The sequence below is a fragment of the Thunnus albacares genome, chromosome 24 (assembly GCF_914725855.1).
Source record: "Thunnus albacares chromosome 24, fThuAlb1.1, whole genome shotgun sequence".
NCBI lineage: Eukaryota > Metazoa > Chordata > Actinopteri > Scombriformes > Scombridae > Thunnus > Thunnus albacares.
The window spans coordinates 2,613,252-2,633,366 of record NC_058129.1 but is presented as its reverse complement, the minus strand read 5'-3'; the positions used below and the strand labels follow the sequence as shown (position 1 = coordinate 2,633,366).

Here is a 20,115-nt window from a genome sequence, read left to right as displayed (position 1 = left end):
AGCTTACAGCACCTGGTATTCCCAGGCGGTCTCCCGTCCAAGTACTAACCAGGCCCGACCCTGCTTGGCTTCCGAGATCAGACGAGATCGGGCGTGTTCAGGGTGGTATGGCCGTAAGCTGTCCAAGGTACCACGCATGGGCCTCTTAGGGGTGGCGCTCGTCAGACGCGCCTCCAAGGCCCAGGCGGCAGCTGCGCCGGGAGCGTTCCCATCCGTTCCTCCCTCGGAGAAACACCAGAGAGCGGGACTCCCGCGCACAGTTCTGCACAGACACGGAGGAAAACAAGAGAGAGGATCCCTACGTTAAGCGCGGCGGACGGGCGCTTGTGGAGAAAAGTGAAAAAGCTTACAGCACCTGGTATTCCCAGGCGGTCTCCCGTCCAAGTACTAACCAGGCCCGACCCTGCTTGGCTTCCGAGATCAGACGAGATCGGGCGTGTTCAGGGTGGTATGGCCGTAAGCTGTCCAAGGTACCACGCATGGGCCTCTTAGGGGTGGCGCTCGTCAGACGCGCCTCCAAGGCCCAGGCGGCAGCGTTCCCATCCGTTCCTCCCTCGGAGAAACACCAGAGAGCGGGACTCCCGCGCACAGTTCTGCACAGACACGGAGGAAAACAAGAGAGAGGATCCCTACGTTAGGCGCGGCGGACGGGCGCTTGTGGAGAAAAGTGAAAAAGCTTACAGCACCTGGTATTCCCAGGCGGTCTCCCGTCCAAGTACTAACCAGGCCCGACCCTGCTTGGCTTCCGAGATCAGACGAGATCGGGCGTGTTCAGGGTGGTATGGCCGTAAGCTGTCCAAGGTACCACGCATGGGCCTCTTAGGGGTGGCGCTCGTCAGACGCGCCTCCAAGGCCCAGGCGGCAGCTGCGCCGGGAGCGTTCCCATCCGTTCCTCCCTCGGAGAAACACCAGAGAGCGGGACTCCCGCGCACAGTTCTGCACAGACACGGAGGAAAACAAGAGAGAGGATCCCTACGTTAAGCGCGGCGGACGGGCGCTTGTGGAGAAAAGTGAAAAAGCTTACAGCACCTGGTATTCCCAGGCGGTCTCCCGTCCAAGTACTAACCAGGCCCGACCCTGCTTGGCTTCCGAGATCAGACGAGATCGGGCGTGTTCAGGGTGGTATGGCCGTAAGCTGTCCAAGGTACCACGCATGGGCCTCTTAGGGGTGGCGCTCGTCAGACGCGCCTCCAAGGCCCAGGCGGCAGCGTTCCCATCCGTTCCTCCCTGGGAGAAACACCAGAGAGCGGGACTCCCGCGCACAGTTCTGCACAGACACGGAGGAAAACAAGAGAGAGGATCCCTACGTTAAGCGCGGCGGACGGGCGCTTGTGGAGAAAAGTGAAAAAGCTTACAGCACCTGGTATTCCCAGGCGGTCTCCCGTCCAAGTACTAACCAGGCCCGACCCTGCTTGGCTTCCGAGATCAGACGAGATCGGGCGTGTTCAGGGTGGTATGGCCGTAAGCTGTCCAAGGTACCACGCATGGGCCTCTTAGGGGTGGCGCTCGTCAGACGTGCCTCCAAGGCCCAGGCGGCAGCTGCGCCGGGAGCGTTCCCATCCGTTCCTCCCTCGGAGAAACACCAGAGAGCGGGACTCCCGCGCACAGTTCTGCACAGACACGGAGGAAAACAAGAGAGAGGATCCCTACGTTAAGCGCGGCGGACGGGCGCTTGTGGAGAAAAGTGAAAAAGCTTACAGCACCTGGTATTCCCAGGCGGTCTCCCGTCCAAGTACTAACCAGGCCCGACCCTGCTTGGCTTCCGAGATCAGACGAGATCGGGCGTGTTCAGGGTGGTATGGCCGTAAGCTGTCCAAGGTACCACGCATGGGCCTCTTAGGGGTGGCGCTCGTCAGACGCGCCTCCAAGGCCCAGGCGGCAGCTGCGCCGGGAGCGTTCCCATCCGTTCCTCCCTCGGAGAAACACCAGAGAGCGGGACTCCCGCGCACAGTTCTGCACAGACACGGAGGAAAACAAGAGGGAGGATCCCTACGTTAAGCGCGGCGGACGGGCGCTTGTGGAGAAAAGTGAAAAAGCTTACAGCACCTGGTATTCCCAGGCGGTCTCCCGTCCAAGTACTAACCAGGCCCGACCCTGCTTGGCTTCCGAGATCAGACGAGATCGGGCGTGTTCAGGGTGGTATGGCCGTAAGCTGTCCAAGGTACCACGCATGGGCCTCTTAGGGGTGGCGCTCGTCAGACGCGCCTCCAAGGCCCAGGCGGCAGCTGCGCCGGGAGCGTTCCCATCCGTTCCTCCCTCGGAGAAACACCAGAGAGCGGGACTCCCGCGCACAGTTCTGCACAGACACGGAGGAAAACAAGAGAGAGGATCCCTACGTTAAGCGCGGCGGACGGGCGCTTGTGGAGAAAAGTGAAAAAGCTTACAGCACCTGGTATTCCCAGGCGGTCTCCCGTCCAAGTACTAACCAGGCCCGACCCTGCTTGGCTTCCGAGATCAGACGAGATCGGGCGTGTTCAGGGTGGTATGGCCGTAAGCTGTCCAAGGTACCACGCATGGGCCTCTTAGGGGTGGCGCTCGTCAGACGCGCCTCCAAGGCCCAGGCGGCAGCTGCGCCGGGAGCGTTCCCATCCGTTCCTCCCTCGGAGAAACACCAGAGAGCGGGACTCCCGCGCACAGTTCTGCACAGACACGGAGGAAAACAAGAGAGAGGATCCCTACGTTAAGCGCGGCGGACGGGCGCTTGTGGAGAAAAGTGAAAAAGCTTACAGCACCTGGTATTCCCAGGCGGTCTCCCGTCCAAGTACTAACCAGGCCCGACCCTGCTTGGCTTCCGAGATCAGACGAGATCGGGCGTGTTCAGGGTGGTATGGCTGTAAGCTGTCCAAGGTACCACGCATGGGCCTCTTAGGGGTGGCGCTCGTCAGACGCGCCTCCAAGGCCCAGGCGGCAGCTGCGCCGGGAGCGTTCCCATCCGTTCCTCCCTCGGAGAAACACCAGAGAGCGGGACTCCCGCGCACAGTTCTGCACAGACACGGAGGAAAACAAGAGAGAGGATCCCTACGTTAAGCGCGGCGGACGGGCGCTTGTGGAGAAAAGTGAAAAAGCTTACATCACCTGGTATTCCCAGGCGGTCTCCCGTCCAAGTACTAACCAGGCCCGACCCTGCTTGGCTTCCGAGATCAGACGAGATCGGGCGTGTTCAGGGTGGTATGGCCGTAAGCTGTCCAAGGTACCACGCATGGGCCTCTTAGGGGTGGCGCTCGTCAGACGCGCCTCCAAGGCCCAGGCGGCAGCGTTCCCATCCGTTCCTCCCTCGGAGAAACACCAGAGAGCGGGACTCCCGCGCACAGTTCTGCACAGACACGGAGGAAAACAAGAGAGAGGATCCCTACGTTAAGCGCGGCGGACGGGCGCTTGTGGAGAAAAGTGAAAAAGCTTACAGCACCTGGTATTCCCAGGCGGTCTCCCGTCCAAGTACTAACCAGGCCCGACCCTGCTTGGCTTCCGAGATCAGACGAGATCGGGCGTGTTCAGGGTGGTATGGCCGTAAGCTGTCCAAGGTACCACGCATGGGCCTCTTAGGGGTGGCGCTCGTCAGACGCGCCTCCAAGGCCCAGGCGGCAGCTGCGCCGGGAGCGTTCCCATCCGTTCCTCCCTCGGAGAAACACCAGAGAGCGGGACTCCCGCGCACAGTTCTGCACAGACACGGAGGAAAACAAGAGAGAGGATCCCTACGTTAAGCGCGGCGGACGGGCGCTTGTGGAGAAAAGTGAAAAAGCTTACAGCACCTGGTATTCCCAGGCGGTCTCCCGTCCAAGTACTAACCAGGCCCGACCCTGCTTGGCTTCCGAGATCAGACGAGATCGGGCGTGTTCAGGGTGGTATGGCCGTAAGCTGTCCAAGGTACCACGCATGGGCCTCTTAGGGGTGGCGCTCGTCAGACGCGCCTCCAAGGCCCAGGCGGCAGCTGCGCCGGGAGCGTTCCCATCCGTTCCTCCCTCGGAGAAACACCAGAGAGCGGGACTCCCGCGCACAGTTCTGCACAGACACGGAGGAAAACAAGAGAGAGGATCCCTACGTTAAGCGCGGCGGACGGGCGCTTGTGGAGAAAAGTGAAAAAGCTTACAGCACCTGGTATTCCCAGGCGGTCTCCCGTCCAAGTACTAACCAGGCCCGACCCTGCTTGGCTTCCGAGATCAGACGAGATCGGGCGTGTTCAGGGTGGTATGGCCGTAAGCTGTCCAAGGTACCACGCATGGGCCTCTTAGGGGTGGCGCTCGTCAGACGCGCCTCCAAGGCCCAGGCGGCAGCGTTCCCATCCGTTCCTCCCTCGGAGAAACACCAGAGAGCGGGACTCCCGCGCACAGTTCTGCACAGACACGGAGGAAAACAAGAGAGAGGATCCCTACGTTAGGCGCGGCGGACGGGCGCTTGTGGAGAAAAGTGAAAAAGCTTACAGCACCTGGTATTCCCAGGCGGTCTCCCGTCCAAGTACTAACCAGGCCCGACCCTGCTTGGCTTCCGAGATCAGACGAGATCGGGCGTGTTCAGGGTGGTATGGCCGTAAGCTGTCCAAGGTACCACGCATGGGCCTCTTAGGGGTGGCGCTCGTCAGACGCGCCTCCAAGGCCCAGGCGGCAGCTGCGCCGGGAGCGTTCCCATCCGTTCCTCCCTCGGAGAAACACCAGAGAGCGGGACTCCCGCGCACAGTTCTGCACAGACACGGAGGAAAACAAGAGAGAGGATCCCTACGTTAAGCGCGGCGGACGGGCGCTTGTGGAGAAAAGTGAAAAAGCTTACAGCACCTGGTATTCCCAGGCGGTCTCCCGTCCAAGTACTAACCAGGCCCGACCCTGCTTGGCTTCCGAGATCAGACGAGATCGGGCGTGTTCAGGGTGGTATGGCCGTAAGCTGTCCAAGGTACCACGCATGGGCCTCTTAGGGGTGGCGCTCGTCAGACGCGCCTCCAAGGCCCAGGCGGCAGCTGCGCCGGGAGCGTTCCCATCCGTTCCTCCCTCGGAGAAACACCAGAGAGCGGGACTCCCGCGCACAGTTCTGCACAGACACGGAGGAAAACAAGAGAGAGGATCCCTACGTTAAGCGCGGCGGACGGGCGCTTGTGGAGAAAAGTGAAAAAGCTTACATCACCTGGTATTCCCAGGCGGTCTCCCGTCCAAGTACTAACCAGGCCCGACCCTGCTTGGCTTCCGAGATCAGACGAGATCGGGCGTGTTCAGGGTGGTATGGCCGTAAGCTGTCCAAGGTACCACGCATGGGCCTCTTAGGGGTGGCGCTCGTCAGACGCGCCTCCAAGGCCCAGGCGGCAGCGTTCCCATCCGTTCCTCCCTCGGAGAAACACCAGAGAGCGGGACTCCCGCGCACAGTTCTGCACAGACACGGAGGAAAACAAGAGAGAGGATCCCTACGTTAAGCGCGGCGGACGGGCGCTTGTGGAGAAAAGTGAAAAAGCTTACAGCACCTGGTATTCCCAGGCGGTCTCCCGTCCAAGTACTAACCAGGCCCGACCCTGCTTGGCTTCCGAGATCAGACGAGATCGGGCGTGTTCAGGGTGGTATGGCCGTAAGCTGTCCAAGGTACCACGCATGGGCCTCTTAGGGGTGGCGCTCGTCAGACGCGCCTCCAAGGCCCAGGCGGCAGCTGCGCCGGGAGCGTTCCCATCCGTTCCTCCCTCGGAGAAACACCAGAGAGCGGGACTCCCGCGCACAGTTCTGCACAGACACGGAGGAAAACAAGAGAGAGGATCCCTACGTTAAGCGCGGCGGACGGGCGCTTGTGGAGAAAAGTGAAAAAGCTTACAGCACCTGGTATTCCCAGGCGGTCTCCCGTCCAAGTACTAACCAGGCCCGACCCTGCTTGGCTTCCGAGATCAGACGAGATCGGGCGTGTTCAGGGTGGTATGGCCGTAAGCTGTCCAAGGTACCACGCATGGGCCTCTTAGGGGTGGCGCTCGTCAGACGCGCCTCCAAGGCCCAGGCGGCAGCTGCGCCGGGAGCGTTCCCATCCGTTCCTCCCTCGGAGAAACACCAGAGAGCGGGACTCCCGCGCACAGTTCTGCACAGACACGGAGGAAAACAAGAGAGAGGATCCCTACGTTAAGCGCGGCGGACGGGCGCTTGTGGAGAAAAGTGAAAAAGCTTACAGCACCTGGTATTCCCAGGCGGTCTCCCGTCCAAGTACTAACCAGGCCCGACCCTGCTTGGCTTCCGAGATCAGACGAGATCGGGCGTGTTCAGGGTGGTATGGCCGTAAGCTGTCCAAGGTACCACGCATGGGCCTCTTGGGGGTGGCGCTCGTCAGACGCGCCTCCAAGGCCCAGGCGGCAGCGTTCCCATCCGTTCCTCCCTCGGAGAAACACCAGAGAGCGGGACTCCCGCGCACAGTTCTGCACAGACACGGAGGAAAACAAGAGAGAGGATCCCTACGTTAGGCGCGGCGGACGGGCGCTTGTGGAGAAAAGTGAAAAAGCTTACAGCACCTGGTATTCCCAGGCGGTCTCCCGTCCAAGTACTAACCAGGCCCGACCCTGCTTGGCTTCCGAGATCAGACGAGATCGGGCGTGTTCAGGGTGGTATGGCCGTAAGCTGTCCAAGGTACCACGCATGGGCCTCTTAGGGGTGGCGCTCGTCAGACGCGCCTCCAAGGCCCAGGCGGCAGCTGCGCCGGGAGCGTTCCCATCCGTTCCTCCCTCGGAGAAACACCAGAGAGCGGGACTCCCGCGCACAGTTCTGCACAGACACGGAGGAAAACAAGAGAGAGGATCCCTACGTTAAGCGCGGCGGACGGGCGCTTGTGGAGAAAAGTGAAAAAGCTTACAGCACCTGGTATTCCCAGGCGGTCTCCCGTCCAAGTACTAACCAGGCCCGACCCTGCTTGGCTTCCGAGATCAGACGAGATCGGGCGTGTTCAGGGTGGTATGGCCGTAAGCTGTCCAAGGTACCACGCATGGGCCTCTTAGGGGTGGCGCTCGTCAGACGCGCCTCCAAGGCCCAGGCGGCAGCGTTCCCATCCGTTCCTCCCTGGGAGAAACACCAGAGAGCGGGACTCCCGCGCACAGTTCTGCACAGACACGGAGGAAAACAAGAGAGAGGATCCCTACGTTAAGCGCGGCGGACGGGCGCTTGTGGAGAAAAGTGAAAAAGCTTACAGCACCTGGTATTCCCAGGCGGTCTCCCGTCCAAGTACTAACCAGGCCCGACCCTGCTTGGCTTCCGAGATCAGACGAGATCGGGCGTGTTCAGGGTGGTATGGCCGTAAGCTGTCCAAGGTACCACGCATGGGCCTCTTAGGGGTGGCGCTCGTCAGACGTGCCTCCAAGGCCCAGGCGGCAGCTGCGCCGGGAGCGTTCCCATCCGTTCCTCCCTCGGAGAAACACCAGAGAGCGGGACTCCCGCGCACAGTTCTGCACAGACACGGAGGAAAACAAGAGAGAGGATCCCTACGTTAAGCGCGGCGGACGGGCGCTTGTGGAGAAAAGTGAAAAAGCTTACAGCACCTGGTATTCCCAGGCGGTCTCCCGTCCAAGTACTAACCAGGCCCGACCCTGCTTGGCTTCCGAGATCAGACGAGATCGGGCGTGTTCAGGGTGGTATGGCCGTAAGCTGTCCAAGGTACCACGCATGGGCCTCTTAGGGGTGGCGCTCGTCAGACGCGCCTCCAAGGCCCAGGCGGCAGCTGCGCCGGGAGCGTTCCCATCCGTTCCTCCCTCGGAGAAACACCAGAGAGCGGGACTCCCGCGCACAGTTCTGCACAGACACGGAGGAAAACAAGAGAGAGGATCCCTACGTTAAGCGCGGCGGACGGGCGCTTGTGGAGAAAAGTGAAAAAGCTTACAGCACCTGGTATTCCCAGGCGGTCTCCCGTCCAAGTACTAACCAGGCCCGACCCTGCTTGGCTTCCGAGATCAGACGAGATCGGGCGTGTTCAGGGTGGTATGGCCGTAAGCTGTCCAAGGTACCACGCATGGGCCTCTTAGGGGTGGCGCTCGTCAGACGCGCCTCCAAGGCCCAGGCGGCAGCTGCGCCGGGAGCGTTCCCATCCGTTCCTCCCTCGGAGAAACACCAGAGAGCGGGACTCCCGCGCACAGTTCTGCACAGACACGGAGGAAAACAAGAGAGAGGATCCCTACGTTAAGCGCGGCGGACGGGCGCTTGTGGAGAAAAGTGAAAAAGCTTACAGCACCTGGTATTCCCAGGCGGTCTCCCGTCCAAGTACTAACCAGGCCCGACCCTGCTTGGCTTCCGAGATCAGACGAGATCGGGCGTGTTCAGGGTGGTATGGCCGTAAGCTGTCCAAGGTACCACGCATGGGCCTCTTAGGGGTGGCGCTCGTCAGACGCGCCTCCAAGGCCCAGGCGGCAGCTGCGCCGGGAGCGTTCCCATCCGTTCCTCCCTCGGAGAAACACCAGAGAGCGGGACTCCCGCGCACAGTTCTGCACAGACACGGAGGAAAACAAGAGAGAGGATCCCTACGTTAAGCGCGGCGGACGGGCGCTTGTGGAGAAAAGTGAAAAAGCTTACAGCACCTGGTATTCCCAGGCGGTCTCCCGTCCAAGTACTAACCAGGCCCGACCCTGCTTGGCTTCCGAGATCAGACGAGATCGGGCGTGTTCAGGGTGGTATGGCCGTAAGCTGTCCAAGGTACCACGCATGGGCCTCTTAGGGGTGGCGCTCGTCAGACGCGCCTCCAAGGCCCAGGCGGCAGCTGCGCCGGGAGCGTTCCCATCCGTTCCTCCCTCGGAGAAACACCAGAGAGCGGGACTCCCGCGCACAGTTCTGCACAGACACGGAGGAAAACAAGAGAGAGGATCCCTACGTTAAGCGCGGCGGACGGGCGCTTGTGGAGAAAAGTGAAAAAGCTTACATCACCTGGTATTCCCAGGCGGTCTCCCGTCCAAGTACTAACCAGGCCCGACCCTGCTTGGCTTCCGAGATCAGACGAGATCGGGCGTGTTCAGGGTGGTATGGCCGTAAGCTGTCCAAGGTACCACGCATGGGCCTCTTAGGGGTGGCGCTCGTCAGACGCGCCTCCAAGGCCCAGGCGGCAGCGTTCCCATCCGTTCCTCCCTCGGAGAAACACCAGAGAGCGGGACTCCCGCGCACAGTTCTGCACAGACACGGAGGAAAACAAGAGAGAGGATCCCTACGTTAAGCGCGGCGGACGGGCGCTTGTGGAGAAAAGTGAAAAAGCTTACAGCACCTGGTATTCCCAGGCGGTCTCCCGTCCAAGTACTAACCAGGCCCGACCCTGCTTGGCTTCCGAGATCAGACGAGATCGGGCGTGTTCAGGGTGGTATGGCCGTAAGCTGTCCAAGGTACCACGCATGGGCCTCTTAGGGGTGGCGCTCGTCAGACGCGCCTCCAAGGCCCAGGCGGCAGCTGCGCCGGGAGCGTTCCCATCCGTTCCTCCCTCGGAGAAACACCAGAGAGCGGGACTCCCGCGCACAGTTCTGCACAGACACGGAGGAAAACAAGAGAGAGGATCCCTACGTTAAGCGCGGCGGACGGGCGCTTGTGGAGAAAAGTGAAAAAGCTTACAGCACCTGGTATTCCCAGGCGGTCTCCCGTCCAAGTACTAACCAGGCCCGACCCTGCTTGGCTTCCGAGATCAGACGAGATCGGGCGTGTTCAGGGTGGTATGGCCGTAAGCTGTCCAAGGTACCACGCATGGGCCTCTTAGGGGTGGCGCTCGTCAGACGCGCCTCCAAGGCCCAGGCGGCAGCTGCGCCGGGAGCGTTCCCATCCGTTCCTCCCTCGGAGAAACACCAGAGAGCGGGACTCCCGCGCACAGTTCTGCACAGACACGGAGGAAAACAAGAGAGAGGATCCCTACGTTAAGCGCGGCGGACGGGCGCTTGTGGAGAAAAGTGAAAAAGCTTACAGCACCTGGTATTCCCAGGCGGTCTCCCGTCCAAGTACTAACCAGGCCCGACCCTGCTTGGCTTCCGAGATCAGACGAGATCGGGCGTGTTCAGGGTGGTATGGCCGTAAGCTGTCCAAGGTACCACGCATGGGCCTCTTAGGGGTGGCGCTCGTCAGACGCGCCTCCAAGGCCCAGGCGGCAGCTGCGCCGGGAGCGTTCCCATCCGTTCCTCCCTCGGAGAAACACCAGAGAGCGGGACTCCCGCGCACAGTTCTGCACAGACACGGAGGAAAACAAGAGAGAGGATCCCTACGTTAAGCGCGGCGGACGGGCGCTTGTGGAGAAAAGTGAAAAAGCTTACAGCACCTGGTATTCCCAGGCGGTCTCCCGTCCAAGTACTAACCAGGCCCGACCCTGCTTGGCTTCCGAGATCAGACGAGATCGGGCGTGTTCAGGGTGGTATGGCCGTAAGCTGTCCAAGGTACCACGCATGGGCCTCTTAGGGGTGGCGCTCGTCAGACGCGCCTCCAAGGCCCAGGCGGCAGCTGCGCCGGGAGCGTTCCCATCCGTTCCTCCCTCGGAGAAACACCAGAGAGCGGGACTCCCGCGCACAGTTCTGCACAGACACGGAGGAAAACAAGAGAGAGGATCCCTACGTTAAGCGCGGCGGACGGGCGCTTGTGGAGAAAAGTGAAAAAGCTTACAGCACCTGGTATTCCCAGGCGGTCTCCCGTCCAAGTACTAACCAGGCCCGACCCTGCTTGGCTTCCGAGATCAGACGAGATCGGGCGTGTTCAGGGTGGTATGGCCGTAAGCTGTCCAAGGTACCACGCATGGGCCTCTTAGGGGTGGCGCTCGTCAGACGCGCCTCCAAGGCCCAGGCGGCAGCTGCGCCGGGAGCGTTCCCATCCGTTCCTCCCTCGGAGAAACACCAGAGAGCGGGACTCCCGCGCACAGTTCTGCACAGACACGGAGGAAAACAAGAGAGAGGATCCCTACGTTAAGCGCGGCGGACGGGCGCTTGTGGAGAAAAGTGAAAAAGCTTACAGCACCTGGTATTCCCAGGCGGTCTCCCGTCCAAGTACTAACCAGGCCCGACCCTGCTTGGCTTCCGAGATCAGACGAGATCGGGCGTGTTCAGGGTGGTATGGCCGTAAGCTGTCCAAGGTACCACGCATGGGCCTCTTAGGGGTGGCGCTCGTCAGACGCGCCTCCAAGGCCCAGGCGGCAGCTGCGCCGGGAGCGTTCCCATCCGTTCCTCCCTCGGAGAAACACCAGAGAGCGGGACTCCCGCGCACAGTTCTGCACAGACACGGAGGAAAACAAGAGAGAGGATCCCTACGTTAAGCGCGGCGGACGGGCGCTTGTGGAGAAAAGTGAAAAAGCTTACAGCACCTGGTATTCCCAGGCGGTCTCCCGTCCAAGTACTAACCAGGCCCGACCCTGCTTGGCTTCCGAGATCAGACGAGATCGGGCGTGTTCAGGGTGGTATGGCCGTAAGCTGTCCAAGGTACCACGCATGGGCCTCTTAGGGGTGGCGCTCGTCAGACGCGCCTCCAAGGCCCAGGCGGCAGCGTTCCCATCCGTTCCTCCCTCGGAGAAACACCAGAGAGCGGGACTCCCGCGCACAGTTCTGCACAGACACGGAGGAAAACAAGAGAGAGGATCCCTACGTTAAGCGCGGCGGACGGGCGCTTGTGGAGAAAAGTGAAAAAGCTTACAGCACCTGGTATTCCCAGGCGGTCTCCCGTCCAAGTACTAACCAGGCCCGACCCTGCTTGGCTTCCGAGATCAGACGAGATCGGGCGTGTTCAGGGTGGTATGGCCGTAAGCTGTCCAAGGTACCACGCATGGGCCTCTTAGGGGTGGCGCTCGTCAGACGCGCCTCCAAGGCCCAGGCGGCAGCTGCGCCGGGAGCGTTCCCATCCGTTCCTCCCTCGGAGAAACACCAGAGAGCGGGACTCCCGCGCACAGTTCTGCACAGACACGGAGGAAAACAAGAGAGAGGATCCCTACGTTAAGCGCGGCGGACGGGCGCTTGTGGAGAAAAGTGAAAAAGCTTACGGCACCTGGTATTCCCAGGCGGTCTCCCGTCCAAGTACTAACCAGGCCCGACCCTGCTTGGCTTCCGAGATCAGACGAGATCGGGCGTGTTCAGGGTGGTATGGCCGTAAGCTGTCCAAGGTACCACGCATGGGCCTCTTAGGGGTGGCGCTCGTCAGACGCGCCTCCAAGGCCCAGGCGGCAGCGTTCCCATCCGTTCCTCCCTCGGAGAAACACCAGAGAGCGGGACTCCCGCGCACAGTTCTGCACAGACACGGAGGAAAACAAGAGAGAGGATCCCTACGTTAGGCGCGGCGGACGGGCGCTTGTGGAGAAAAGTGAAAAAGCTTACAGCACCTGGTATTCCCAGGCGGTCTCCCGTCCAAGTACTAACCAGGCCCGACCCTGCTTGGCTTCCGAGATCAGACGAGATCGGGCGTGTTCAGGGTGGTATGGCCGTAAGCTGTCCAAGGTACCACGCATGGGCCTCTTAGGGGTGGCGCTCGTCAGACGCGCCTCCAAGGCCCAGGCGGCAGCGTTCCCATCCGTTCCTCCCTCGGAGAAACACCAGAGAGCGGGACTCCCGCGCACAGTTCTGCACAGACACGGAGGAAAACAAGAGAGAGGATCCCTACGTTAAGCGCGGCGGACGGGCGCTTGTGGAGAAAAGTGAAAAAGCTTACAGCACCTGGTATTCCCAGGCGGTCTCCCGTCCAAGTACTAACCAGGCCCGACCCTGCTTGGCTTCCGAGATCAGACGAGATCGGGCGTGTTCAGGGTGGTATGGCCGTAAGCTGTCCAAGGTACCACGCATGGGCCTCTTAGGGGTGGCGCTCGTCAGACGCGCCTCCAAGGCCCAGGCGGCAGCGTTCCCATCCGTTCCTCCCTCGGAGAAACACCAGAGAGCGGGACTCCCGCGCACAGTTCTGCACAGACACGGAGGAAAACAAGAGAGAGGATCCCTACGTTAAGCGCGGCGGACGGGCGCTTGTGGAGAAAAGTGAAAAAGCTTACAGCACCTGGTATTCCCAGGCGGTCTCCCGTCCAAGTACTAACCAGGCCCGACCCTGCTTGGCTTCCGAGATCAGACGAGATCGGGCGTGTTCAGGGTGGTATGGCCGTAAGCTGTCCAAGGTACCACGCATGGGCCTCTTAGGGGTGGCGCTCGTCAGACGCGCCTCCAAGGCCCAGGCGGCAGCTGCGCCGGGAGCGTTCCCATCCGTTCCTCCCTCGGAGAAACACCAGAGAGCGGGACTCCCGCGCACAGTTCTGCACAGACACGGAGGAAAACAAGAGAGAGGATCCCTACGTTAAGCGCGGCGGACGGGCGCTTGTGGAGAAAAGTGAAAAAGCTTACGGCACCTGGTATTCCCAGGCGGTCTCCCGTCCAAGTACTAACCAGGCCCGACCCTGCTTGGCTTCCGAGATCAGACGAGATCGGGCGTGTTCAGGGTGGTATGGCCGTAAGCTGTCCAAGGTACCACGCATGGGCCTCTTAGGGGTGGCGCTCGTCAGACGCGCCTCCAAGGCCCAGGCGGCAGCGTTCCCATCCGTTCCTCCCTCGGAGAAACACCAGAGAGCGGGACTCCCGCGCACAGTTCTGCACAGACACGGAGGAAAACAAGAGAGAGGATCCCTACGTTAGGCGCGGCGGACGGGCGCTTGTGGAGAAAAGTGAAAAAGCTTACAGCACCTGGTATTCCCAGGCGGTCTCCCGTCCAAGTACTAACCAGGCCCGACCGTGCTTGGCTTCCGAGATCAGACGAGATCGGGCGTGTTCAGGGTGGTATGGCCGTAAGCTGTCCAAGGTACCACGCATGGGCCTCTTAGGGGTGGCGCTCGTCAGACGCGCCTCCAAGGCCCAGGCGGCAGCGTTCCCATCCGTTCCTCCCTCGGAGAAACACCAGAGAGCGGGACTCCCGCGCACAGTTCTGCACAGACACGGAGGAAAACAAGAGAGAGGATCCCTACGTTAAGCGCGGCGGACGGGCGCTTGTGGAGAAAAGTGAAAAAGCTTACAGCACCTGGTATTCCCAGGCGGTCTCCCGTCCAAGTACTAACCAGGCCCGACCCTGCTTGGCTTCCGAGATCAGACGAGATCGGGCGTGTTCAGGGTGGTATGGCCGTAAGCTGTCCAAGGTACCACGCATGGGCCTCTTAGGGGTGGCGCTCGTCAGACGCGCCTCCAAGGCCCAGGCGGCAGCGTTCCCATCCGTTCCTCCCTCGGAGAAACACCAGAGAGCGGGACTCCCGCGCACAGTTCTGCACAGACACAGAGGAAAACAAGAGAGAGGATCCCTACGTTAAGCGCGGCGGACGGGCGCTTGTGGAGAAAAGTGAAAAAGCTTACGGCACCTGGTATTCCCAGGCGGTCTCCCGTCCAAGTACTAACCAGGCCCGACCCTGCTTGGCTTCCGAGATCAGACGAGATCGGGCGTGTTCAGGGTGGTATGGCCGTAAGCTGTCCAAGGTACCACGCATGGGCCTCTTAGGGGTGGCGCTCGTCAGACGCGCCTCCAAGGCCCAGGCGGCAGCGTTCCCATCCGTTCCTCCCTCGGAGAAACACCAGAGAGCGGGACTCCCGCGCACAGTTCTGCACAGACACGGAGGAAAACAAGAGAGAGGATCCCTACGTTAGGCGCGGCGGACGGGCGCTTGTGGAGAAAAGTGAAAAAGCTTACAGCACCTGGTATTCCCAGGCGGTCTCCCGTCCAAGTACTAACCAGGCCCGACCCTGCTTGGCTTCCGAGATCAGACGAGATCGGGCGTGTTCAGGGTGGTATGGCCGTAAGCTGTCCAAGGTACCACGCATGGGCCTCTTAGGGGTGGCGCTCGTCAGACGCGCCTCCAAGGCCCAGGCGGCAGCGTTCCCATCCGTTCCTCCCTCGGAGAAACACCAGAGAGCGGGACTCCCGCGCACAGTTCTGCACAGACACGGAGGAAAACAAGAGAGAGGATCCCTACGTTAAGCGCGGCGGACGGGCGCTTGTGGAGAAAAGTGAAAAAGCTTACAGCACCTGGTATTCCCAGGCGGTCTCCCGTCCAAGTACTAACCAGGCCCGACCCTGCTTGGCTTCCGAGATCAGACGAAATCGGGCGTGTTCAGGGTGGTATGGCCGTAAGCTGTCCAAGGTACCACGCATGGGCCTCTTAGGGGTGGCGCTCGTCAGACGCGCCTCCAAGGCCCAGGCGGCAGCGTTCCCATCCGTTCCTCCCTCGGAGAAACACCAGAGAGCGGGACTCCCGCGCACAGTTCTGCACAGACACGGAGGAAAACAAGAGAGAGGATCCCTACGTTAAGCGCGGCGGACGGGCGCTTGTGGAGAAAAGTGAAAAAGCTTACAGCACCTGGTATTCCCAGGCGGTCTCCCGTCCAAGTACTAACCAGGCCCGACCCTGCTTGGCTTCCGAGATCAGACGAGATCGGGCGTGTTCAGGGTGGTATGGCCGTAAGCTGTCCAAGGTACCACGCATGGGCCTCTTAGGGGTGGCGCTCGTCAGACGCGCCTCCAAGGCCCAGGCGGCAGCTGCGCCGGGAGCGTTCCCATCCGTTCCTCCCTCGGAGAAACACCAGAGAGCGGGACTCCCGCGCACAGTTCTGCACAGACACGGAGGAAAACAAGAGAGAGGATCCCTACGTTAGGCGCGGCGGACGGGCGCTTGTGGAGAAAAGTGAAAAAGCTTACAGCACCTGGTATTCCCAGGCGGTCTCCCGTCCAAGTACTAACCAGGCCCGACCCTGCTTGGCTTCCGAGATCAGACGAGATCGGGCGTGTTCAGGGTGGTATGGCCGTAAGCTGTCCAAGGTACCACGCATGGGCCTCTTAGGGGTGGCGCTCGTCAGACGCGCCTCCAAGGCCCAGGCGGCAGCGTTCCCATCCGTTCCTCCCTCGGAGAAACACCAGAGAGCGGGACTCCCGCGCACAGTTCTGCACAGACACGGAGGAAAACAAGAGAGAGGATCCCTACGTTAAGCGCGGCGGACAGGCGCTTGTGGAGAAAAGTGAAAAAGCTTACAGCACCTGGTATTCCCAGGCGGTCTCCCGTCCAAGTACTAACCAGGCCCGACCCTGCTTGGCTTCCGAGATCAGACGAGATCGGGCGTGTTCAGGGTGGTATGGCCGTAAGCTGTCCAAGGTACCACGCATGGGCCTCTTAGGGGTGGCGCTCGTCAGACGCGCCTCCAAGGCCCAGGCGGCAGCGTTCCCATCCGTTCCTCCCTCGGAGAAACACCAGAGAGCGGGACTCCCGCGCACAGTTCTGCACAGACACGGAGGAAAACAAGAGAGAGGATCCCTACGTTAAGCGCGGCGGACGGGCGCTTGTGGAGAAAAGTGAAAAAGCTTACAGCACCTGGTATTCCCAGGCGGTCTCCCGTCCAAGTACTAACCAGGCCCGACCCTGCTTGGCTTCCGAGATCAGACGAGATCGGGCGTGTTCAGGGTGGTATGGCCGTAAGCTGTCCAAGGTACCACGCATGGGCCTCTTAGGGGTGGCGCTCGTCAGACGCGCCTCCAAGGCCCAGGCGGCAGCGTTCCCATCCGTTCCTCCCTCGGAGAAACACCAGAGAGCGGGACTCCCGCGCACAGTTCTGCACAGACACGGAGGAAAACAAGAGAGAGGATCCCTACGTTAAGCGCGGCGGACGGGCGCTTGTGGAGAAAAGTGAAAAAGCTTACAGCACCTGGTATTCCCAGGCGGTCTCCCGTCCAAGTACTAACCAGGCCCGACCCTGCTTGGCTTCCGAGATCAGACGAGATCGGGCGTGTTCAGGGTGGTATGGCCGTAAGCTGTCCAAGGTACCACGCATGGGCCTCTTAGGGGTGGCGCTCGTCAGACGCGCCTCCAAGGCCCAGGCGGCAGCTGCGCCGGGAGCGTTCCCATCCGTTCCTCCCTCGGAGAAACACCAGAGAGCGGGACTCCCGCGCACAGTTCTGCACAGACACGGAGGAAAACAAGAGAGAGGATCCCTACGTTAAGCGCGGCGGACGGGCGCTTGTGGAGAAAAGTGAAAAAGCTTACGGCACCTGGTATTCCCAGGCGGTCTCCCGTCCAAGTACTAACCAGGCCCGACCCTGCTTGGCTTCCGAGATCAGACGAGATCGGGCGTGTTCAGGGTGGTATGGCCGTAAGCTGTCCAAGGTACCACGCATGGGCCTCTTAGGGGTGGCGCTCGTCAGACGCGCCTCCAAGGCCCAGGCGGCAGCGTTCCCATCCGTTCCTCCCTCGGAGAAACACCAGAGAGCGGGACTCCCGCGCACAGTTCTGCACAGACACGGAGGAAAACAAGAGAGAGGATCCCTACGTTAGGCGCGGCGGACGGGCGCTTGTGGAGAAAAGTGAAAAAGCTTACAGCACCTGGTATTCCCAGGCGGTCTCCCGTCCAAGTACTAACCAGGCCCGACCCTGCTTGGCTTCCGAGATCAGACGAGATCGGGCGTGTTCAGGGTGGTATGGCCGTAAGCTGTCCAAGGTACCACGCATGGGCCTCTTAGGGGTGGCGCTCGTCAGACGCGCCTCCAAGGCCCAGGCGGCAGCGTTCCCATCCGTTCCTCCCTCGGAGAAACACCAGAGAGCGGGACTCCCGCGCACAGTTCTGCACAGACACGGAGGAAAACAAGAGAGAGGATCCCTACGTTAAGCGCGGCGGACGGGCGCTTGTGGAGAAAAGTGAAAAAGCTTACAGCACCTGGTATTCCCAGGCGGTCTCCCGTCCAAGTACTAACCAGGCCCGACCCTGCTTGGCTTCCGAGATCAGACGAGATCGGGCGTGTTCAGGGTGGTATGGCCGTAAGCTGTCCAAGGTACCACGCATGGGCCTCTTAGGGGTGGCGCTCGTCAGACGCGCCTCCAAGGCCCAGGCGGCAGCTGCGCCGGGAGCGTTCCCATCCGTTCCTCCCTCGGAGAAACACCAGAGAGCGGGACTCCCGCGCACAGTTCTGCACAGACACGGAGGAAAACAAGAGAGAGGATCCCTACGTTAGGCGCGGCGGACGGGCGCTTGTGGAGAAAAGTGAAAAAGCTTACAGCACCTGGTATTCCCAGGCGGTCTCCCGTCCAAGTACTAACCAGGCCCGACCCTGCTTGGCTTCCGAGATCAGACGAGATCGGGCGTGTTCAGGGTGGTATGGCCGTAAGCTGTCCAAGGTACCACGCATGGGCCTCTTAGGGGTGGCGCTCGTCAGACGCGCCTCCAAGGCCCAGGCGGCAGCGTTCCCATCCGTTCCTCCCTCGGAGAAACACCAGAGAGCGGGACTCCCGCGCACAGTTCTGCACAGACACGGAGGAAAACAAGAGAGAGGATCCCTACGTTAAGCGCGGCGGACAGGCGCTTGTGGAGAAAAGTGAAAAAGCTTACAGCACCTGGTATTCCCAGGCGGTCTCCCGTCCAAGTACTAACCAGGCCCGACCCTGCTTGGCTTCCGAGATCAGACGAGATCGGGCGTGTTCAGGGTGGTATGGCCGTAAGCTGTCCAAGGTACCACGCATGGGCCTCTTAGGGGTGGCGCTCGTCAGACGCGCCTCCAAGGCCCAGGCGGCAGCGTTCCCATCCGTTCCTCCCTCGGAGAAACACCAGAGAGCGGGACTCCCGCGCACAGTTCTGCACAGACACGGAGGAAAACAAGAGAGAGGATCCCTACGTTAAGCGCGGCGGACGGGCGCTTGTGGAGAAAAGTGAAAAAGCTTACAGCACCTGGTATTCCCAGGCGGTCTCCCGTCCAAGTACTAACCAGGCCCGACCCTGCTTGGCTTCCGAGATCAGACGAGATCGGGCGTGTTCAGGGTGGTATGGCCGTAAGCTGTCCAAGGTACCACGCATGGGCCTCTTAGGGGTGGCGCTCGTCAGACGCGCCTCCAAGGCCCAGGCGGCAGCGTTCCCATCCGTTCCTCCCTCGGAGAAACACCAGAGAGCGGGACTCCCGCGCACAGTTCTGCACAGACACGGAGGAAAACAAGAGAGAGGATCCCTACGTTAAGCGCGGCGGACGGGCGCTTGTGGAGAAAAGTGAAAAAGCTTACAGCACCTGGTATTCCCAGGCGGTCTCCCGTCCAAGTACTAACCAGGCCCGACCCTGCTTGGCTTCCGAGATCAGACGAGATCGGGCGTGTTCAGGGTGGTATGGCCGTAAGCTGTCCAAGGTACCACGCATGGGCCTCTTAGGGGTGGCGCTCGTCAGACGCGCCTCCAAGGCCCAGGCGGCAGCTGCGCCGGGAGCGTTCCCATCCGTTCCTCCCTCGGAGAAACACCAGAGAGCGGGACTCCCGCGCACAGTTCTGCACAGACACGGAGGAAAACAAGAGAGAGGATCCCTACGTTAAGCGCGGCGGACGGGCGCTTGTGGAGAAAAGTGAAAAAGCTTACGGCACCTGGTATTCCCAGGCGGTCTCCCGTCCAAGTACTAACCAGGCCCGACCCTGCTTGGCTTCCGAGATCAGACGAGATCGGGCGTGTTCAGGGTGGTATGGCCGTAAGCTGTCCAAGGTACCACGCATGGGCCTCTTAGGGGTGGCGCTCGTCAGACGCGCCTCCAAGGCCCAGGCGGCAGCGTTCCCATCCGTTCCTCCCTCGGAGAAACACCAGAGAGCGGGACTCCCGCGCACAGTTCTGCACAGACACGGAGGAAAACAAGAGAGAGGATCCCTACGTTAGGCGCGGCGGACGGGCGCTTGTGGAGAAAAGTGAAAAAGCTTACAGCACCTGGTATTCCCAGGCGGTCTCCCGTCCAAGTACTAACCAGGCCCGACCCTGCTTGGCTTCCGAGATCAGACGAGATCGGGCGTGTTCAGGGTGGTATGGCCGTAAGCTGTCCAAGGTACCACGCATGGGCCTCTTAGGGGTGGCGCTCGTCAGACGCGCCTCCAAGGCCCAGGCGGCAGCGTTCCCATCCGTTCCTCCCTCGGAGAAACACCAGAGAGCGGGACTCCCGCGCACAGTTCTGCACAGACACGGAGGAAAACAAGAGAGAGGATCCCTACGTTAAGCGCGGCGGACGGGCGCTTGTGGAGAAAAGTGAAAAAGCTTACAGCACCTGGTATTCCCAGGCGGTCTCCCGTCCAAGTACTAACCAGGCCCGACCCTGCTTGGCTTCCGAGATCAGACGAGATCGGGCGTGTTCAGGGTGGTATGGCCGTAAGCTGTCCAAGGTACCACGCATGGGCCTCTTAGGGGTGGCGCTCGTCAGACGCGCCTCCAAGGCCCAGGCGGCAGCGTTCCCATCCGTTCCTCCCTCG

At 61.2% G+C, this 20,115-nt stretch overlaps 60 non-coding genes across 60 annotated transcripts; all 60 read right to left on the bottom strand.

Annotated features, from left to right (window-relative positions):
• On the bottom strand, positions 1 to 119 carry LOC122976867. The gene has a single exon (XR_006401125.1). It is a non-coding gene; the product is annotated as a 5S ribosomal RNA (ribosomal RNA).
• A 224-nt stretch (positions 120 to 343) lies between these two features.
• Positions 344 to 462, bottom strand: LOC122976866. Its single transcript, XR_006401124.1, has one exon. It is a non-coding gene; the product is annotated as a 5S ribosomal RNA (ribosomal RNA).
• Positions 463 to 674: 212 nt separating this feature from the next.
• Positions 675 to 793, bottom strand: LOC122976865. The gene has a single exon (XR_006401123.1). It is a non-coding gene; the product is annotated as a 5S ribosomal RNA (ribosomal RNA).
• Positions 794 to 1,017: 224 nt separating this feature from the next.
• On the bottom strand, positions 1,018 to 1,136 carry LOC122976864. Its single transcript, XR_006401122.1, has one exon. It is a non-coding gene; the product is annotated as a 5S ribosomal RNA (ribosomal RNA).
• A 212-nt stretch (positions 1,137 to 1,348) lies between these two features.
• Positions 1,349 to 1,467, bottom strand: LOC122976863. Its single transcript, XR_006401121.1, has one exon. It is a non-coding gene; the product is annotated as a 5S ribosomal RNA (ribosomal RNA).
• A 224-nt stretch (positions 1,468 to 1,691) lies between these two features.
• Positions 1,692 to 1,810, bottom strand: LOC122976861. Its single transcript, XR_006401119.1, has one exon. It is a non-coding gene; the product is annotated as a 5S ribosomal RNA (ribosomal RNA).
• A 224-nt stretch (positions 1,811 to 2,034) lies between these two features.
• LOC122976860 lies at positions 2,035 to 2,153 on the bottom strand. The gene has a single exon (XR_006401118.1). It is a non-coding gene; the product is annotated as a 5S ribosomal RNA (ribosomal RNA).
• Positions 2,154 to 2,377: 224 nt separating this feature from the next.
• LOC122976859 lies at positions 2,378 to 2,496 on the bottom strand. Its single transcript, XR_006401117.1, has one exon. It is a non-coding gene; the product is annotated as a 5S ribosomal RNA (ribosomal RNA).
• Positions 2,497 to 2,720: 224 nt separating this feature from the next.
• On the bottom strand, positions 2,721 to 2,839 carry LOC122977738. Its single transcript, XR_006401956.1, has one exon. It is a non-coding gene; the product is annotated as a 5S ribosomal RNA (ribosomal RNA).
• Positions 2,840 to 3,063: 224 nt separating this feature from the next.
• On the bottom strand, positions 3,064 to 3,182 carry LOC122978030. Its single transcript, XR_006402240.1, has one exon. It is a non-coding gene; the product is annotated as a 5S ribosomal RNA (ribosomal RNA).
• A 212-nt stretch (positions 3,183 to 3,394) lies between these two features.
• LOC122976858 lies at positions 3,395 to 3,513 on the bottom strand. The gene has a single exon (XR_006401115.1). It is a non-coding gene; the product is annotated as a 5S ribosomal RNA (ribosomal RNA).
• A 224-nt stretch (positions 3,514 to 3,737) lies between these two features.
• LOC122976857 lies at positions 3,738 to 3,856 on the bottom strand. The gene has a single exon (XR_006401114.1). It is a non-coding gene; the product is annotated as a 5S ribosomal RNA (ribosomal RNA).
• Positions 3,857 to 4,080: 224 nt separating this feature from the next.
• On the bottom strand, positions 4,081 to 4,199 carry LOC122976855. The gene has a single exon (XR_006401112.1). It is a non-coding gene; the product is annotated as a 5S ribosomal RNA (ribosomal RNA).
• Positions 4,200 to 4,411: 212 nt separating this feature from the next.
• Positions 4,412 to 4,530, bottom strand: LOC122976853. Its single transcript, XR_006401111.1, has one exon. It is a non-coding gene; the product is annotated as a 5S ribosomal RNA (ribosomal RNA).
• A 224-nt stretch (positions 4,531 to 4,754) lies between these two features.
• Positions 4,755 to 4,873, bottom strand: LOC122976852. Its single transcript, XR_006401110.1, has one exon. It is a non-coding gene; the product is annotated as a 5S ribosomal RNA (ribosomal RNA).
• A 224-nt stretch (positions 4,874 to 5,097) lies between these two features.
• LOC122978029 lies at positions 5,098 to 5,216 on the bottom strand. The gene has a single exon (XR_006402239.1). It is a non-coding gene; the product is annotated as a 5S ribosomal RNA (ribosomal RNA).
• A 212-nt stretch (positions 5,217 to 5,428) lies between these two features.
• Positions 5,429 to 5,547, bottom strand: LOC122976851. Its single transcript, XR_006401109.1, has one exon. It is a non-coding gene; the product is annotated as a 5S ribosomal RNA (ribosomal RNA).
• Positions 5,548 to 5,771: 224 nt separating this feature from the next.
• Positions 5,772 to 5,890, bottom strand: LOC122976850. The gene has a single exon (XR_006401108.1). It is a non-coding gene; the product is annotated as a 5S ribosomal RNA (ribosomal RNA).
• Positions 5,891 to 6,114: 224 nt separating this feature from the next.
• On the bottom strand, positions 6,115 to 6,233 carry LOC122976848. Its single transcript, XR_006401106.1, has one exon. It is a non-coding gene; the product is annotated as a 5S ribosomal RNA (ribosomal RNA).
• A 212-nt stretch (positions 6,234 to 6,445) lies between these two features.
• LOC122976847 lies at positions 6,446 to 6,564 on the bottom strand. The gene has a single exon (XR_006401105.1). It is a non-coding gene; the product is annotated as a 5S ribosomal RNA (ribosomal RNA).
• Positions 6,565 to 6,788: 224 nt separating this feature from the next.
• LOC122976846 lies at positions 6,789 to 6,907 on the bottom strand. Its single transcript, XR_006401104.1, has one exon. It is a non-coding gene; the product is annotated as a 5S ribosomal RNA (ribosomal RNA).
• Positions 6,908 to 7,119: 212 nt separating this feature from the next.
• On the bottom strand, positions 7,120 to 7,238 carry LOC122976845. Its single transcript, XR_006401103.1, has one exon. It is a non-coding gene; the product is annotated as a 5S ribosomal RNA (ribosomal RNA).
• A 224-nt stretch (positions 7,239 to 7,462) lies between these two features.
• LOC122976844 lies at positions 7,463 to 7,581 on the bottom strand. Its single transcript, XR_006401102.1, has one exon. It is a non-coding gene; the product is annotated as a 5S ribosomal RNA (ribosomal RNA).
• A 224-nt stretch (positions 7,582 to 7,805) lies between these two features.
• On the bottom strand, positions 7,806 to 7,924 carry LOC122976843. The gene has a single exon (XR_006401101.1). It is a non-coding gene; the product is annotated as a 5S ribosomal RNA (ribosomal RNA).
• A 224-nt stretch (positions 7,925 to 8,148) lies between these two features.
• LOC122976842 lies at positions 8,149 to 8,267 on the bottom strand. The gene has a single exon (XR_006401100.1). It is a non-coding gene; the product is annotated as a 5S ribosomal RNA (ribosomal RNA).
• Positions 8,268 to 8,491: 224 nt separating this feature from the next.
• Positions 8,492 to 8,610, bottom strand: LOC122976841. The gene has a single exon (XR_006401099.1). It is a non-coding gene; the product is annotated as a 5S ribosomal RNA (ribosomal RNA).
• A 224-nt stretch (positions 8,611 to 8,834) lies between these two features.
• Positions 8,835 to 8,953, bottom strand: LOC122978028. Its single transcript, XR_006402238.1, has one exon. It is a non-coding gene; the product is annotated as a 5S ribosomal RNA (ribosomal RNA).
• Positions 8,954 to 9,165: 212 nt separating this feature from the next.
• On the bottom strand, positions 9,166 to 9,284 carry LOC122976840. Its single transcript, XR_006401098.1, has one exon. It is a non-coding gene; the product is annotated as a 5S ribosomal RNA (ribosomal RNA).
• Positions 9,285 to 9,508: 224 nt separating this feature from the next.
• Positions 9,509 to 9,627, bottom strand: LOC122976839. The gene has a single exon (XR_006401097.1). It is a non-coding gene; the product is annotated as a 5S ribosomal RNA (ribosomal RNA).
• Positions 9,628 to 9,851: 224 nt separating this feature from the next.
• LOC122976836 lies at positions 9,852 to 9,970 on the bottom strand. Its single transcript, XR_006401095.1, has one exon. It is a non-coding gene; the product is annotated as a 5S ribosomal RNA (ribosomal RNA).
• A 224-nt stretch (positions 9,971 to 10,194) lies between these two features.
• Positions 10,195 to 10,313, bottom strand: LOC122976835. The gene has a single exon (XR_006401094.1). It is a non-coding gene; the product is annotated as a 5S ribosomal RNA (ribosomal RNA).
• Positions 10,314 to 10,537: 224 nt separating this feature from the next.
• Positions 10,538 to 10,656, bottom strand: LOC122976834. The gene has a single exon (XR_006401093.1). It is a non-coding gene; the product is annotated as a 5S ribosomal RNA (ribosomal RNA).
• Positions 10,657 to 10,880: 224 nt separating this feature from the next.
• Positions 10,881 to 10,999, bottom strand: LOC122976833. Its single transcript, XR_006401092.1, has one exon. It is a non-coding gene; the product is annotated as a 5S ribosomal RNA (ribosomal RNA).
• Positions 11,000 to 11,223: 224 nt separating this feature from the next.
• On the bottom strand, positions 11,224 to 11,342 carry LOC122976832. Its single transcript, XR_006401091.1, has one exon. It is a non-coding gene; the product is annotated as a 5S ribosomal RNA (ribosomal RNA).
• A 212-nt stretch (positions 11,343 to 11,554) lies between these two features.
• LOC122976831 lies at positions 11,555 to 11,673 on the bottom strand. The gene has a single exon (XR_006401090.1). It is a non-coding gene; the product is annotated as a 5S ribosomal RNA (ribosomal RNA).
• A 224-nt stretch (positions 11,674 to 11,897) lies between these two features.
• LOC122976931 lies at positions 11,898 to 12,016 on the bottom strand. The gene has a single exon (XR_006401188.1). It is a non-coding gene; the product is annotated as a 5S ribosomal RNA (ribosomal RNA).
• A 212-nt stretch (positions 12,017 to 12,228) lies between these two features.
• Positions 12,229 to 12,347, bottom strand: LOC122976830. The gene has a single exon (XR_006401089.1). It is a non-coding gene; the product is annotated as a 5S ribosomal RNA (ribosomal RNA).
• Positions 12,348 to 12,559: 212 nt separating this feature from the next.
• Positions 12,560 to 12,678, bottom strand: LOC122976829. Its single transcript, XR_006401088.1, has one exon. It is a non-coding gene; the product is annotated as a 5S ribosomal RNA (ribosomal RNA).
• A 212-nt stretch (positions 12,679 to 12,890) lies between these two features.
• On the bottom strand, positions 12,891 to 13,009 carry LOC122976828. The gene has a single exon (XR_006401087.1). It is a non-coding gene; the product is annotated as a 5S ribosomal RNA (ribosomal RNA).
• A 224-nt stretch (positions 13,010 to 13,233) lies between these two features.
• LOC122976920 lies at positions 13,234 to 13,352 on the bottom strand. Its single transcript, XR_006401177.1, has one exon. It is a non-coding gene; the product is annotated as a 5S ribosomal RNA (ribosomal RNA).
• A 212-nt stretch (positions 13,353 to 13,564) lies between these two features.
• On the bottom strand, positions 13,565 to 13,683 carry LOC122977972. The gene has a single exon (XR_006402185.1). It is a non-coding gene; the product is annotated as a 5S ribosomal RNA (ribosomal RNA).
• A 212-nt stretch (positions 13,684 to 13,895) lies between these two features.
• LOC122976827 lies at positions 13,896 to 14,014 on the bottom strand. Its single transcript, XR_006401086.1, has one exon. It is a non-coding gene; the product is annotated as a 5S ribosomal RNA (ribosomal RNA).
• A 212-nt stretch (positions 14,015 to 14,226) lies between these two features.
• On the bottom strand, positions 14,227 to 14,345 carry LOC122976908. The gene has a single exon (XR_006401164.1). It is a non-coding gene; the product is annotated as a 5S ribosomal RNA (ribosomal RNA).
• Positions 14,346 to 14,557: 212 nt separating this feature from the next.
• Positions 14,558 to 14,676, bottom strand: LOC122976825. The gene has a single exon (XR_006401084.1). It is a non-coding gene; the product is annotated as a 5S ribosomal RNA (ribosomal RNA).
• A 212-nt stretch (positions 14,677 to 14,888) lies between these two features.
• LOC122977899 lies at positions 14,889 to 15,007 on the bottom strand. The gene has a single exon (XR_006402113.1). It is a non-coding gene; the product is annotated as a 5S ribosomal RNA (ribosomal RNA).
• A 212-nt stretch (positions 15,008 to 15,219) lies between these two features.
• LOC122976824 lies at positions 15,220 to 15,338 on the bottom strand. Its single transcript, XR_006401083.1, has one exon. It is a non-coding gene; the product is annotated as a 5S ribosomal RNA (ribosomal RNA).
• A 224-nt stretch (positions 15,339 to 15,562) lies between these two features.
• Positions 15,563 to 15,681, bottom strand: LOC122976823. Its single transcript, XR_006401082.1, has one exon. It is a non-coding gene; the product is annotated as a 5S ribosomal RNA (ribosomal RNA).
• A 212-nt stretch (positions 15,682 to 15,893) lies between these two features.
• On the bottom strand, positions 15,894 to 16,012 carry LOC122976822. Its single transcript, XR_006401081.1, has one exon. It is a non-coding gene; the product is annotated as a 5S ribosomal RNA (ribosomal RNA).
• A 212-nt stretch (positions 16,013 to 16,224) lies between these two features.
• On the bottom strand, positions 16,225 to 16,343 carry LOC122976821. Its single transcript, XR_006401080.1, has one exon. It is a non-coding gene; the product is annotated as a 5S ribosomal RNA (ribosomal RNA).
• Positions 16,344 to 16,555: 212 nt separating this feature from the next.
• LOC122976820 lies at positions 16,556 to 16,674 on the bottom strand. Its single transcript, XR_006401079.1, has one exon. It is a non-coding gene; the product is annotated as a 5S ribosomal RNA (ribosomal RNA).
• A 224-nt stretch (positions 16,675 to 16,898) lies between these two features.
• LOC122976896 lies at positions 16,899 to 17,017 on the bottom strand. The gene has a single exon (XR_006401153.1). It is a non-coding gene; the product is annotated as a 5S ribosomal RNA (ribosomal RNA).
• A 212-nt stretch (positions 17,018 to 17,229) lies between these two features.
• LOC122976819 lies at positions 17,230 to 17,348 on the bottom strand. The gene has a single exon (XR_006401078.1). It is a non-coding gene; the product is annotated as a 5S ribosomal RNA (ribosomal RNA).
• Positions 17,349 to 17,560: 212 nt separating this feature from the next.
• LOC122976818 lies at positions 17,561 to 17,679 on the bottom strand. The gene has a single exon (XR_006401077.1). It is a non-coding gene; the product is annotated as a 5S ribosomal RNA (ribosomal RNA).
• Positions 17,680 to 17,903: 224 nt separating this feature from the next.
• On the bottom strand, positions 17,904 to 18,022 carry LOC122976817. The gene has a single exon (XR_006401076.1). It is a non-coding gene; the product is annotated as a 5S ribosomal RNA (ribosomal RNA).
• Positions 18,023 to 18,234: 212 nt separating this feature from the next.
• Positions 18,235 to 18,353, bottom strand: LOC122976816. Its single transcript, XR_006401075.1, has one exon. It is a non-coding gene; the product is annotated as a 5S ribosomal RNA (ribosomal RNA).
• Positions 18,354 to 18,565: 212 nt separating this feature from the next.
• On the bottom strand, positions 18,566 to 18,684 carry LOC122976814. The gene has a single exon (XR_006401073.1). It is a non-coding gene; the product is annotated as a 5S ribosomal RNA (ribosomal RNA).
• A 212-nt stretch (positions 18,685 to 18,896) lies between these two features.
• Positions 18,897 to 19,015, bottom strand: LOC122976813. The gene has a single exon (XR_006401072.1). It is a non-coding gene; the product is annotated as a 5S ribosomal RNA (ribosomal RNA).
• Positions 19,016 to 19,239: 224 nt separating this feature from the next.
• On the bottom strand, positions 19,240 to 19,358 carry LOC122976885. Its single transcript, XR_006401142.1, has one exon. It is a non-coding gene; the product is annotated as a 5S ribosomal RNA (ribosomal RNA).
• A 212-nt stretch (positions 19,359 to 19,570) lies between these two features.
• Positions 19,571 to 19,689, bottom strand: LOC122976812. Its single transcript, XR_006401071.1, has one exon. It is a non-coding gene; the product is annotated as a 5S ribosomal RNA (ribosomal RNA).
• Positions 19,690 to 19,901: 212 nt separating this feature from the next.
• LOC122976811 lies at positions 19,902 to 20,020 on the bottom strand. Its single transcript, XR_006401070.1, has one exon. It is a non-coding gene; the product is annotated as a 5S ribosomal RNA (ribosomal RNA).
• Positions 20,021 to 20,115: the final 95 nt, after the last annotated feature.